This window comes from Melospiza melodia, chromosome 3 (genome assembly GCF_035770615.1).
Source record: "Melospiza melodia melodia isolate bMelMel2 chromosome 3, bMelMel2.pri, whole genome shotgun sequence".
In the NCBI taxonomy this organism is placed as follows: domain Eukaryota; kingdom Metazoa; phylum Chordata; class Aves; order Passeriformes; family Passerellidae; genus Melospiza; species Melospiza melodia.
In genome coordinates, this window is record NC_086196.1 from 12914302 (window position 1) to 12928417 (window position 14116).

Below are 14116 nucleotides of genomic sequence, written 5' to 3' on the forward strand. Positions count from 1 at the left end.
CAGCAGCTGGGAGCCAGTGACTGGGGCAGCGTGGTGCCCAGTACTGAGCTCACCTGCCTTAGTGCAGAAACATGCTCTGTCTTTCCATGTATGATGCCCTGATGTGCCATTGCTGCAATCCTTCTGACAGGAGGCAGAAGCACCTCTTTTACTCTGCTTTTATTGCCACTTGATACAGTCCATGGAAATGAGCATGGCCGTGCCTTGGGCTAGGTGAGGGAGTAAGCAAGCTCTGCCACCAATGCTGCCCATTGAGAGGTAAGATTGTCCCTTGGAGAGAGATTTTCATGGCTATTAGATAAATCTAGTTAGGTTTCCTTGTGCTTACGTTTATGAGTATGTTTGAATGAAGAAAAGGCACGCTCCTGTTTCAGGATTCCCTTGCTGCCGGGGCACTGTGTGTCTCTGCCTGCCCCTCAGCCACGTGTGGGTACCTGCTGGGAGCAGCCACAGCCTTGGCCAGCTGAAACTGCAGCTTCTCACACAACAGGACCCCAAGTCAGGGCATCTGGATGCTACCATAGGGTCAACAGCAGCCTATGGGTGGAGGTGGACAACACAAAATTTGGGAAAAAGAGATGTTAATATGGGACATCTACTGCTGCACTCCTGAATTTCAGAAACCGATATCTTCTGCATACACACACAGCTCTGTAACTGGGATTATTGACAGGACTGACAGTGCTCTCACAGTATTGGAGTGACATTGCAACAATCTTCATCTCTTTCATTACCAACTCCAGAAATAAAGGATATCTTATGTTGGCATCTGCATTATTTGCAAGATGTTCTCACTATTCATCACAATAATTTTGTTTCTTCCCTCTTTCCTCTTCTCCTCTTCTGTGTATAAATGCAGCATATTATCAAGGTTCCATGATTTTCTTCCTCTTATTTTTTCTCAGAATTGTATTTCCCCATAAGACTGCCCTTGCAGTCTGATATTGCTTCCTTTCTGAGAGTATTAGATTTCTCAACAGATGAAATATGGACACTATTAGATGGCATTGACTTTTTTAAAGCTGTAAGTAGTGGCTGATAAAATCAGTAACACAGATCATTTTAAGTGACCTTTCATCCTAATAATTCTTTGGCTTTGTCTGATACGGAAATTAATTTTACATAATGTGAGAAGATATATGTATGGAGTCTTGCAAGAGCATATTTTCTTCTGAGTTACTGAAACTTGCAGCTGTATTTTCTCTTTGAAGTTTTTGTCATTCTTTGTGGTAAATGACTGAAGATGCTCTCTGGCTCTCTGTGTTAAAATTTTGTGCAGTGGCAGATGTGGCTAACGTGCTGTGTAGGTATTGTGGTCACACTGTGTGAGTTTTACAACTCTGTGAGGGTCTGCAGGAGGCACCTGTGGCTGGCCCTGCTTGGCTGTTTGAAGGTGGCTGTTTGCAAGGGTTTTGTATTGTCAGAGACAGCAGCACCTCAACCACAGTGATGTCATTAAGGAAGATATTGTGAAGGTGGGGTGGCAAAGGGGCCTCTGCAGTGCTGGAGTCCTCCCCAAGGCTGTGACAGCAGCTGGAGAAGGCATGTGTGGCTGAGGATGAGTGTGGTGGGATGAAGCTGTGTGCCCAGGGACTGTGCTGTGCAAAGAGATCCAGCAACTTGTGATCTTCAAGGAGGAAGATTTGCATAAAGAGCTGAAAGAAGGTCCAGCACATCTGTAACCCAGAGGTGCTGGGTTTTCTTCATTTACCATAGACAGATTGGTGGAGTAGATCCCCAAATCCAGAAAAGCCAGTGCCCAGCCTCCTCAGGAAAGGAGCTGCAGGGACTCAGTAAGGGGACGACAGAGCTCCCACTCTTGTCCAGAGACCATTGTGAAAGAGGACATGTGAAAGAGGACTGGACTGGGAAAAGCATCCTGTGGCATTGGGATTGGGCTGGGAATGGAGCCAGATGCAGAAATTGCTGCTGCTGGAGAGGGACTAATGGCACCTGCTTTATGTGAGACATGGAGGGGGACAGAGCAGCTGGGGGAAAGCTGTGCTGGTGACAGAGCAGTGATATTGTTAATTCATACTGTGGTAACACTCAGAGGACAACTTTCGTGTGTCTGCTCTGTTGAATGCTGGGTGAACATGTAATTGCCATCAACAAATGAGGACAAATGTCAGCTTTGCTTTGAGGCAAGAACACCCTTTAAATGAGGGTAAACTAAAGCCATGAAAGGCCCAAATTACTTGAAAATGTCGTGTTCTGCAGTATGGTGCAGGGTAATACAGAGAAACATCTTTTGTGGGTAACTGAGCATGGAATCCTGGAGCTGTAACACATGACCATGGAAGGTCTTCCATCAGCTTCTAACTTAATCTTGCATTTTCTATTTTCAGAAACTGTAACTGGGCATTTTAAAGGGGCTAAAGATGACTGCTAGCACCAAAGTTTGACTTTTTTTAAAGGCACTTGAGATAAACCTTGTTTAGTGTCTAATCTTTTATTTTACTAAATATGAATATTATTCCTGGTAATTTATATTTCATCACCTTTTCTCTGTGCTTCCAGACTCTTGGAGGAGAAGAATATTTAAATTTTCACAGCTGTGTGAATTTAGAATTACTAAACAATTTCCATTCTCAACTCCTGTTTTCAGTTGATTCTTCCTTATCAAATAAGATTGAATCCAAATTAATAACATATTATACTACCTATCCCAGAGGTTGGTGGCTTTGCAAGCTTCAGCAAATTTGATCCATCAAATTTGGAAAAAGCCTCTCACAAACCAGTTTAATTTCTTTAAGTCAGAATTCTTGGAGCTCTTTAGCCTGAACTGCAGTGCCTCATTTTGGAGCAGGAAATGAACTCAGTAGGAGGGTTTGATTTGCAACTGGATCAGTTTTCATTTTTCCTTCTCCTCAAATCTGGCCAAGACATAAACCTCTGAAAAGGAAAAAAAAAAAAAAATCCCTATTTCGCTTACACTTTAGATATATGGTGCTGAGGGTGAGTTCTCAGGTGATTTCATCTCTGGACTTCAGGCTCCAGCCCAACATAATCTCAGGAATTCTTCCTCTGTAGTCAGGCATGGGAGCCAAGGATGAAGGAATGCCACACTTGCAGTTCAGGCATATGGATGCATAAGGCAAAGCTGTGAAAAGCAGGTGGAGACAGACTAGTGAGTGCAGAACAGATGTAGAGATAGACAGGGTAATCTGGATGGTAGGAATGGGAGCAGGGTAAAAAGCACAGTAAGAAGCTGGGATATGAAGCAAGAGAAGACAGTGGGGAGGCAGGTGGGTTTGTAATCAATGGAACATATGACCTTCTAAAATCAAATTCAGGATGGGTGAGTTTCTTCAGCATGTCCCCCAACAAATGGACTGGAAATAACACCAATTAAAATGTGAATGTCCTCCTACATAGCAGGTGGAGGTTTGCTGTCAGCTCCATGAGCTGAGTTTGAAGGGATTCACAGATCGAAGCAGCCCAGTGGGGTGAGGACCCCTGCTTTGGGGTGGAGCATAGGGGTCATTGAGGTACCTCACACACACAAGAGATGATGGCTGGTGCATGAGAGGGAAGCAGAAAGGCCCTGAGACATTCCAGTACAAGGTCTCCTCAGGCACTGAGTGGGACAAGCCACCACAGAGGAGCACTGCTGCCATATTAAGCAGACGAGTCTCTAGTGATAGCATTTGAACAATACCATCAAAATGCTGGCAGACATGTTTCAGAACACTCTAATATCTTGTATAATATCAGCTAAGGAATGAATTGCTTTTCCAAGCTTCATCAAGAGAACTGGGACAGATTGGCAGAGCACATCATACTGCAGGATGCGTGACACTTTGAAGGAGGGGAGTACAGGAGACAGGATAGACTGAATTTAATACCTTTTGTATTAACCCTGACAGCAGAAAATAGAGCTCTGTGTGTTTCTATGCTAAACCTGAAGTGATCCATTCCCATATATGCTGAACCCTAGCACTTATTGCCATCTGGGTTAAGGGTCTGCCTTACTCCTCGAGGGAAGGACTGTGAAGGGTTGATAGCACTTGAGCAGGGTTGATGCTGATACATAATTAAAGGGCAAGGCAGGTATTAAAATTAGTGGGTCGACACAGGGCATTGATCACAGGAAAGTGACAGTCCTGCAGCTGGAGCACAGACTGAGTGTGATACCTTGGCTGGGAGAAGAAGGGAGAAGCTGGCAAAGAAGTGAGGGATGCAGTGAGTCATGAAGGAAGGAGGATGGGGGGGTGTGGAGTGCTTTGTGCTTCCATTCAGTGCCAGGGAGATGTGAGCAGCAGTATTTAATTTGTAAATGACTGATGCAGGCTTGGTTTGAAGAAGTAGCCTTGAATCTCTGCAAAGTATTTTTTGGAGCTAACATTTGCAAGAGCAGTACATTTCCAATACGAGATCAGTGCTCTCAAATCCAGCTGAGGGGGCTTTTGTGGAAGGTGATTCACCTTGCAGGGAGATCAGGTGCACCCTTGTTGGGGAATGAGGGCCAGGAGACCCCTGAGCAGTTTCAGCAGGCCCCCAGAGCAGCAGTGAGGGGCTGTTGGCTCCCAGACCTTTCTGGGGTGCAGTTATGACATTCCCACATGGAAGGAACCTCTTCCGTGCTGCCAGTTACACCCTGCGTTTGACCTCCTTGATGGGATGCAATACAAACCATCCCATAGTCACTGAATGGTTGTTTGTAGACTGTTAAAATATAATGATTTTGTAACAGCAAACTCAGTTAATTGAATTTACTCATTTGGAAATTTTTCCTGAAGCCTTGTTTGAGATCTGCATGCATTTAGTATATGCACGTCTTGTAAGTGCCAGAAGAAATTGAACATGCAGGTCATGAAACAGACCTTTGGATGGCCTCTCATTTAGGGAAATGAACGGATATTTCAAGCAAGACTGAAAAGTTTCCCTCCAGGGAGAGGCTTTTCTGGCAGAGATGGCCTAAACTGTCCTTTTTGATCACCATATCAATACAGAGAAGCGTGTTGGGGTCTTACTTTTAAAACTGGGCAGGTTTTAAAGCCCTCAAATTTTGGATTTAGCAGAAACACATAATGTAACCATTTAATGTTAACAATATATTAATGTAAATTTCATATTGAGTGCTGCCTCACCTGCACTTGGACTGAGACTAAGACAGAGCAGTTCCTTGGCCCTGTCCCCTTCAGTCTCAGTCCCCAGGCTGGGACCAAGCTCAGGGTTTCCTTCCTGCAGAGTGAAGGGAGAAGTTGGCATGACCAGAATCCTAACACGGACCTGGGCAATGTCTTGATCCCTCTACATGCAACAGAGCCTTACAAATATTGTTGATACTATTAATAGTTCCCTCAATAAGATTATTATTATCACTATGGGCTTTTTCTTGCCTTGCAAAGGTCTGCATTAGAGAAACCAGCCTCGAGACACATTTTCAGTGAAGAAGCAATGTGGTCAACATACCCAGAGAATTCAGGATTCATCCCAAAGTAACACTTTCCTGTAGACAGTTTCCATGGGACATTTTCTTTGAGTACGAATGATCTACCTTGGAAATATGATTCTACAACTTTACTCATGTTCTTCATATAAGTAAAAGAACATAAATTATGAGCTTTGGAGTTTGAGTCAGGGCATATAGGTAACACTTGAGAGGGTTTGCAAACTGGTTCTCCTGCTGGCTGCATCATATTTCTATAAATGCCATTTTCACTGCTGATACCATTACATAGGTCTAATGAAGCAACACTGTGTCGAGAGAAGGAAATAAACAGAGAAGGAAAAAAGCTTCTGTTTGGAGATTAAATTTACTTTTCTTTCTTCTTCTAGTCTCATTAGCTTTGTATTACTCATGTAATTCTGTGGTCACTTTTCAAGATCCCCCTGCAGGGGATTTTGCCTCTTCCCTGGGAAGAAGGTTATGCAGGAATTTTCCAGCTGTGCTCAAGTACTAAGCAAATACGAAATTTAAAAATGAAAAATCTGTATTTTTAAAAGGTGAGAGCCAGACATCTTTCTCAGAGTTGCAGGACATGATAGATGAAGTTTGGAAGGTTGTTATGAACATGAGTGGTGCTGCTGCCAGATCTATTTGTTATGTACTCAATTTGTGGCTTAGTTTTAAATGAAGCTAAATGCCCGCTGTCAATCTAGCTCAGAAATGGTACAAAATCTGGGATTCTGGCTGCAGAACTCGCGTTGCTCAAGGCAACCTGCATTAATAGTCTAAGGTAGCCCATCTTGCTTTTCCTACAGTACACAGTCAGCCATTTGGGTGATCTATATGCTACTGTCTACTGTAAGTGTTGGTGATACTTTCCATGTAGAAAATTCCATCAGTGTGACAGATACGCACTGCCAACACATCAAAATGGAAAGCCTGCTGCAATTCAAATAGAAATATCCTGGGAGGTTCTCAGCTATGTTGAATTAAGGCAGGAAGAATAGATCAAATGTTTTTTTCTGAGCTCAGTTAACTCCATGAGAACAGGACACAGCTGTGAGTCCCTTCAAGGCAGTACACTTGTCTGCCAAGTTAGAAGGCAATTATTCTTCATAAATCTGTCTTTTTAAATCCAGGCAGATCGATTGTCTCGTCCATCCTTTGCCTATGCAAGGACCCAGAAAGGCTCTTTTAGCACCACCTACAACCAAGCACCCCTCTGTTCAGGAGAGCCCCACCATGGAGGTGATGGAAGCCCTGGCAGCACTGCACATTCCTTTACAATGGTGGATGTAAAGGTACGTTCATTTTGCTCACATTTTTAGTGCTTTAACCAAGAAGTTCTGGTTTTAAACATCATCCTGGCTTTAGGCATCTGACCTCTATGCAAAGAAATAGAATACTCCTAAAAATTTATTGTCTAGCTAATAGGCAGAAAAGTGTTGCAAGAAGACAGGGTGGTTTCCTTACATCCATGTCATGGTTACATCAGTGTAGAGCTTCCAGAGCTGCACTAAAATTGGCCTGCTTACAAGACAGTCATCTCCTAATAGCCCTATTTTGCCAAATCACCCAGGCTCTGAAAGTCAAAATGGCTTCTGCCCCTCCTGGTGACCTGTAATCATGGGTAGGCATCCAGCAGATCCAGTGAAAGCAAAATCTGTTGTGAGCAAAGCCTACATAAAAATACGTGCTCATTTTGATCTGAGTAACACGCTGCTGATTTCATGGGGTTTTTTTCTTCTTTCAGATAGAGAGAATGCTTTTCAGTATTTGCAAAGTGCATTTTGAGATTGCTCTGACTACAGCCATTACTGCTATGGTGTGTCTTCTCTGGCTGACATTTGGCCTAAAACCCCAACAAATGCTATAAGAAAGTGAGAGGAGTTGGCATAAATTGTTCTCTCCCATGCTGCAGTGACACAGCAATGAAATAAAGGGTGTTCATTTTTCTTCTCTTTGAATTTTATTTTAAAGAACATATTTATATATGTATCTATACTGTTATCATGAAACAAAGCAAGGAAACGAGATGTTTGTCCTTATTAATAAGACTCCAGACAGAATCCAGCAGGAGAAGTGAGACAAGGAGAGATGAGGGGTGGGATGTGGTGTGGAACAGATTCAGCTACAAGCCCTGGGCCAGCTGCTTGGTGGCACTGGGTATGACTGGGGCAGCCTGGAAACACACCCTAATGTAAATACAGTGGAAAAGTATGTTCTTGGTATGGAAAAGTATGGGAAATTCTGCTGGCATGTAGGAAGTTTCTGATTTAACTCTTTTGGCATCACAGAACTGTCCTTCAGCTCTTAGTCCCACCTCTGATCACAATATGACCAACTTAAAAGTTAGGTGATATCGTCCACACCCTCATTTCACTGAATTTTGAAACTCTAGGATGGAAAAAACATTGCTTCCCTGGATAACACATCCAGTGCTGGACTATTCACCCTCATGATGAAAATGTCTTGTTTGATTCTCCTGCTGCATCTCTGACTTCTCTCCCTTGTCCTTTCAAGGTGTGTATCTGTGAAGAGGTGAAGCACCTTTGAGATGCTTTGTCCTTCCCTGTAACCCACCATGCTATTCAGCAGCAGGAGGCTCCTTGCCTCCAAAAAAGCAAATGAAGAAATTAGGCCTGAGCCAATATATTCATAATAGATTCTGGGAGACTGAAAGGCCATGTGAATCTCAATTTGTGAATCATTTCTGCTGCAAAAGCAGAACAAATTCACAAAAGTGAGCAGCTTGGCGCTGGTACTTCCAGAACAGGAATTTGAGGGGGTTTTCTTTAATCTTGATTTTGGAGACTTAGAGATTAACAAGGAATGATGGAAGAAAGAAGGGTTAAACAACCTGGAAGCTGAACAGCAGAAACTCTGCTCTTATTTTGACCCATCTGTAATTTGTTGTTTATATTTCAGCTCCCCACAAATGGAGAAAAAAGCAATGGGCATTACTTTCTCAGCTCCAGAGGAGACCAGAGCAAAGCCTGCTGGTGACTTCATGGGGTCTTTGCTCCAAAAGTGCTGAGGTGTCACTGAGCTTAGACAAGAGGGCTTCCACTTTCTCCCAGCATCTCCACTGCAGTGTTGAACTTCATTTTTAAACCATGAAAATGTGGAAAACTGCAGCTGTGAATCCTCTGATAAATCACAGAAGAATTGGGCTAGAAAGAGTCACAAGGGCTCATTTAATTTTTTCTCCAGCCTCAAGGCGGGTTGTACCACTTCATCATTTCCAACCACCCCCTGTCTGACCTGTATGTAGGATGATGGAAATTTCAATCTCCCTAACTGCTGTCCTTACCTGCAGGATTTTTTTTTTCCCATGCATGCTCGTAATTTTTGCTTGCTTTGATTCAAGCTCATTGCTCCTGCTTATGGTAGACATCCATTTATGACAACATTTTATGTAGATGGGGGATTGTATTTCCCTTCAGACTTCACATATTTAGGCCAAATCCATATTCAGTCAGCCTCTGCTCCTGGGGTGTTTTCTGCCCTTGTTTGGCAGCTGGGCTCTCTGCAAGTTCTTCAAGACCCAGCACATCGTTCTGGTGTGGAAGGGTAATTTCCCATTGCATGGGCTCTTCTCCTACTATATCCACACTGAAACATCTATGTTTTCAATTGTCATTCTGCCCTTTTCCTGCCCACAGCTCCCACCTGCTTTGCTTTATCCATAAGCTTACAGGGATACTTTCCATTTCTCCATCATCTGAACCCTCAGCAGATGCTCTTCCCTTTAATTGACCCTAATGTTTTCAGACACAAGGGAAAAATACAGGATGCTTTACCTGCCACCACCTTAGAGCCCTATAAAGCTGAGTTTCAGAGAAATGGATCTTGTTCCCCTTGGAGCAGGAGCCCCACAGCAGAGCTGGGTGCATTTTTGGCTGATCCAGTAATTCTTCCTTCCTCCCTCCATTTGCTTCATGTCAAATCAAATAACTCCTGTACCTGCAAATGAAGGAGAGAATATCTCTTTATAGTACACACCCCTTCTGTGCACACTGAATGGCAGTGGCATATAGCACAGCCTTTTGCTTTGGAAGACACCAATGCTCTTAGTAAATGAAATCTCTAGAAAATCACAGCTCACCACTATGAAAGAGTCCTTGTTTGATGATGTGCTAAGGCAGTGCCCAGTAACTTTGTCCTGGTAATGAATAATGCCATAGCAGGGAGCTTGTGGGAGCAGGAGCTGACACAGGACAGACCCTCTGCCAATTCACATGTGTCCTCAGTCAGGAGGAATGACTGGAAGTGCCTGGTCCTGTGCCAAGCAGGACACTGGGCATTTAAACAGCTCCTCTATAGTAGTGATAATCTTGTTGGTCTGTGAGCAGCCTGCCCCTTCTGGCTTGCATAAAACTGAATTCTCAGGTGATCTGCTGCTGTTACTAAGGAAAAGCAATAAACTCCTGCCTCTCTGTGGGTATGCTCTTTTACCAGAAAACAGCAAATAAAGGCCGAGTTGGTCTGGGGGATCCTGTGCAGGGTCTTGTGGAGCTATCTGAGATGCTGAGGGCTCTGGAATTGCATATCTGCCATAAACCAGTCACCCAACACTGGCTCCTCCAGCACTCAATTGAAACATGCCCAGTTCACAGCCTGGCTGCATGTGTCAGCACACAAACCATAAAAATCCCACATCTCCTTACCTGAGAGGAGTGAGTTAAATGGACAATCCCAAAGATTCAGCATCTAACTGGGCACAGAAATGGCTTTAAACTTAGGAAAATGAAAGAAAACTTCTCTGTTTGCTTGCTGATGACTCAGGGCTCAGGGTTAATGTTTTCAAACTTGCCATGAAAACTATGGACTGGAAATATAACTGGTTAGGAAATTGAAGGTCTGTGTGTGCAAGCAACATATTAATTCCAGCATCTGGGGCTTTGAAAAAAGCCTTCATGTGATATGGTCTGCAAAAATCCTGGGATTTTATGAACCAGTGGTAACACAGTAGGCATGGCAGTGGAAGCAATGTGCTGAATCACTGCTGAAACTCTTACAGGAAAGGGGACCCAGCCCAACATTTTTAGGAATACATAGTAGACATGGAAGTAGAAGGGAAACAGGTTAAACTAGCGTGAAACAAAATATTTCAGAAAATATCACTCCCTATTTACACCTGAGGCATGAATGCTAACCTGAAACAATTGTGCTCCTTTCTTTTATGCTTTCCCTACCAAGCAGTGTTACTGTAGATTTCTTCTCACTTCATCAAGTTATCTGGTAGGGGCTGCTTTCTCTCCCTGGGCTGAATCCACCCCAGGAGGAGCTGTCTGTAAGACTGTGCAATTCTGCCAAGTCTGAATTGGATCCACTATGCTCAGTTGTCCTACTAATGCATCTGTCTTGGGTCCAAGTGCTCTCCTGGTTTGAACTATAATTATCCTAAAACTAGATTTTTCTAAATTTCATTCCCTTGTTGCTTTTTATAGTTCTGTGAATTAATTATTCAGAGCTGTAGAAGTTCTCAGCAGTGCTTTTCCATAGCTTTTATGGACATGGATGCATTTCACTCATATAGAGCAGAGAACTTCAGATGGGGACAAGGGAAAGACTTTGTCCAAATGTTAATCGTGCTGAGTTCAGCACGCTCTCCTCTGACACCATCTTCTTGAATCTTTTGAGGCACAGATAATCTCTGAGGCTAAAAGTGTCTGTATTCCCTCCCTGGCTTTTTTAGGCTTTAAAGTCTCCCTTTCCCTGTTACAGGTTGGTGCCACCTGTAGCACTGTGGGGCAGCTGGGGCTGCTGTGAGCATGAGGAGCAGGGTGGCTGCAGAGCTGAGCACTGCCAAAAACACCTCCACATTTTGGCAGGGATGGGGCTGAGCTGCAGCTGGGGTGCCCTGGAGACTGGAGGACACAGGTTTCTAGCCTGGAACCAGAAGCTGGGGAGAAGTCAGCAATCTCATTTTGCTGCTGAGGGACAGTGGATGTGTGTTTGGGAATGGCCAGGTTCTTGGGGGAGAGGGGTCTCTAGGATGCAGGCTGGGGAAGATGTGTCCAAATAAATCTTTGTTTGAATTTCACTTGAGCAGGAAGTTAGTAGGAATATTTGGAGGTTGTGGAGGCATCGAATCACAGACCCATCGGGCTGCTGCTGTCACAGCTCCTCTGGCTGGCTCAGCTCGGCCTGAGCAGTCCCCAGAGCAGGTGTGGGGGGACATGTGCCCACATGGAGGGGCTGCTCCTGCCCTCAACAGGCTCACCCCATCCTCCCAGGGAGTTACAGCCCCTTCTTTCACGGGACCCCTTCCCCTGGAAAGAGCACTCACACACTGGGGGTTTCCATCACCCAGAGCGGGGAAGGGGAAGGTCTGTGCTGCCCTGCCAGGCCCTGGGCAGGACCCTGCTTCCCCTGCACTTGGCTCTGCAGAGGCAGCACAGCAGCAGCAGCAAATGAGATTGAGCCTCTTCTGCCTCCCACATCCTCCTCTGGGTAAATGCAGAGCGTGTACTTTAATTAGTGATGATACATGAGGGAGACAGGAGATGAAGCAACATTCAAATTAAGTATCTGCAGAGCTGGTGAGAAGGTAAATACGAGCTCCTAGACCTGGAGATTTTCTTCAGTCCCTTCTTTTGCCACAAGAGTTTGAGTTTTAATTCAAAAAGCAAACAAATCGTTGCTGCAACATTTTTTTCCACCAAAACACACCTTTGAGGTCCACCTTCACAGGGCTCTGAGCTTTATGGCACTGCAGAGCCCAGGGTGGGCTGGTGGGGCTCTCTCTGCAGCTGGGGCCAGGCCATTCCCAGGCACAGCATTCCCTCAGTAAAGGGCTGTTGTTGTTTCCATGCTGCAAACCCACAGTGAGGGTGGGGGACTGACACCTGCACCATGCCAGCCCTCCTGCAGCACATGTTCCTTTGACAGAGCAGGTTTGGAGATTTTCCCCAGAGGCAGAGGCTTCAGTGACTGCTGCCTGCCCTGGCTCCTCCCTTCCACCCCTTTGCTCTGTCAGGGGAGCTGTGAGGACACCTCTGCCCCCAGCTCTGCACTGATTTCTGTTCCCATGATCAGGAATCCCTGCTCACAGCTGCGTCCTTTGTACCACTGCCCATCCTGGGACACCTGAACAGCTCCTGCTGCACACTGAGCATCCTCTTCCCACTGTCATGGACAGGCCTTCAGAATGAAACTGGGTGGGATGCTGAGCACAAATATTACACAGGTAATAGGATAGGATAGGATAGGATAAATTAAGGATAGGATAAATTAAGGATAAATTAAGGACTTATTGAAGAATAAATTAACCTTGCTTTAAATTTTTTGTAAGTGCTAAACTTCCTCGGTGCCTCATATGACAGATTTTTGTTTGCTTTTGTAAGTAATAGAGTATTTTATTATTGGACAAAGCACATTTCATAGCAAAAAATGTTTCTTAAAGCATTTTGAACTGATAAACAGCAAGTATTCCCACACCCTTTGCTATGATTTCACTTTAATAATGATTTTGGTGTTTCAGTATGAGTCAGGCAACAACAGAGGAATTGCTGAAGAAATTTTGCTAAAAACCTCTCTGAAAAAACAGTTATGAGTCAGAGGAAACACAACTGAATTTTACTGGCTCGGGACTGGCTTGGTTGGATCTGTAATTTCAGAAACCAAATTCCACATCTGGAGCTGTCTACAGTTTAGCTATTAATAGGATGTCTGTGTTTTTACTTCAATGCCACCACTGGGAGATGGGACCTGCCCTGAGGGAGGGGTGGCTGCCACCCATGGCAGGCACAGAGAACCCCACTACAACAGGAGAGCTCCTGCAGTGGTGACTCAGAACAAGCAGCCTTGCTTCCAGTGGAAAAATGCATTGTCAGTCTGAAAGGAAAACATAATTAGCAGAGGCCAGAAAAGGAAGACACTGGAAGACCCCAAAAGCTCCAGAGTCCCTACTTTTGCTTTCTGCCCTTGCCAGTGTAATTTATCTATCTTTTTGTTATCAAAAATTAAATTTTATGTGCCATTAAAGGCTGGTTGTTTCTGACAGGATACCAAAGAAAAGCAGCAGTTGTGTCATTTTTGGGAGCTCGTGTGTGCAAGGGCAGAAATATGTTCTTTGCCTAGTTGAAGCCAAACTGTATATTAATTAATCAGTGCTGAAACTCTTGCAGGAGAGGTGACCCAGTCCAACACTTTTAGGAATACCTCTAGTTTAGGAACTTATTGGATGCTCTTAATTATTTCTCAGTTTCTGTCAGCATAAAGGCATGCCTTTAAAACTTCTATCAGAATAAATTTTGCTCAGATACCACCAGCATGGAGTAAATAACTGAATTTCTCTTACTTGCCTGGATATAATTTGATATGAAATACCTGGCATAATGATAATATAAAAAAAAATCTGGTGGTATTTGCATGGCATTTGGAGCTCAGAGGAGCTGCTGTGGCTCCAATAAGCTTTGTGCCTTTGAATGCTGTCAGGAGGATCAGCTGAGCATGGCTGTACCTTGCCAGGACACCAATGGGATGGTGATAATAACACAGTGCCACACATTGTCCAGGATCCTGCTAGTGGGCTCTTTTATTGGATTATTGTCTGTTTGGAGAGGGGAAAATATCCTCTGCTTGAAGCAGATTGCCTCATGGTTTGTGTTGTGATAAAAGGTGATCAAACATCCATGGAAACTGTGAGGATTTTTTTAGATGCGAAGTTGCTGCCTCTCTCTCTGTTGGTTTTATTTAAAAAGTGCATGTTTT

The 14116-nt window shown here is 44.2% G+C and overlaps 1 protein-coding gene across 1 annotated transcript in view; it reads left to right on the forward strand.

The window, feature by feature from the left end:
• HPCAL1 (hippocalcin like 1) overlaps nucleotides 1–14116 on the forward strand; it is a 253668-nt gene that overhangs the window by 167307 nt on the left and 72245 nt on the right. The window contains exon 2 of the mRNA XM_063150828.1: nucleotides 6535–6696. The gene's annotated coding sequence lies outside the window, so the exon portion shown is untranslated. The remainder of the gene's footprint in view (nucleotides 1–6534; nucleotides 6697–14116) is intronic.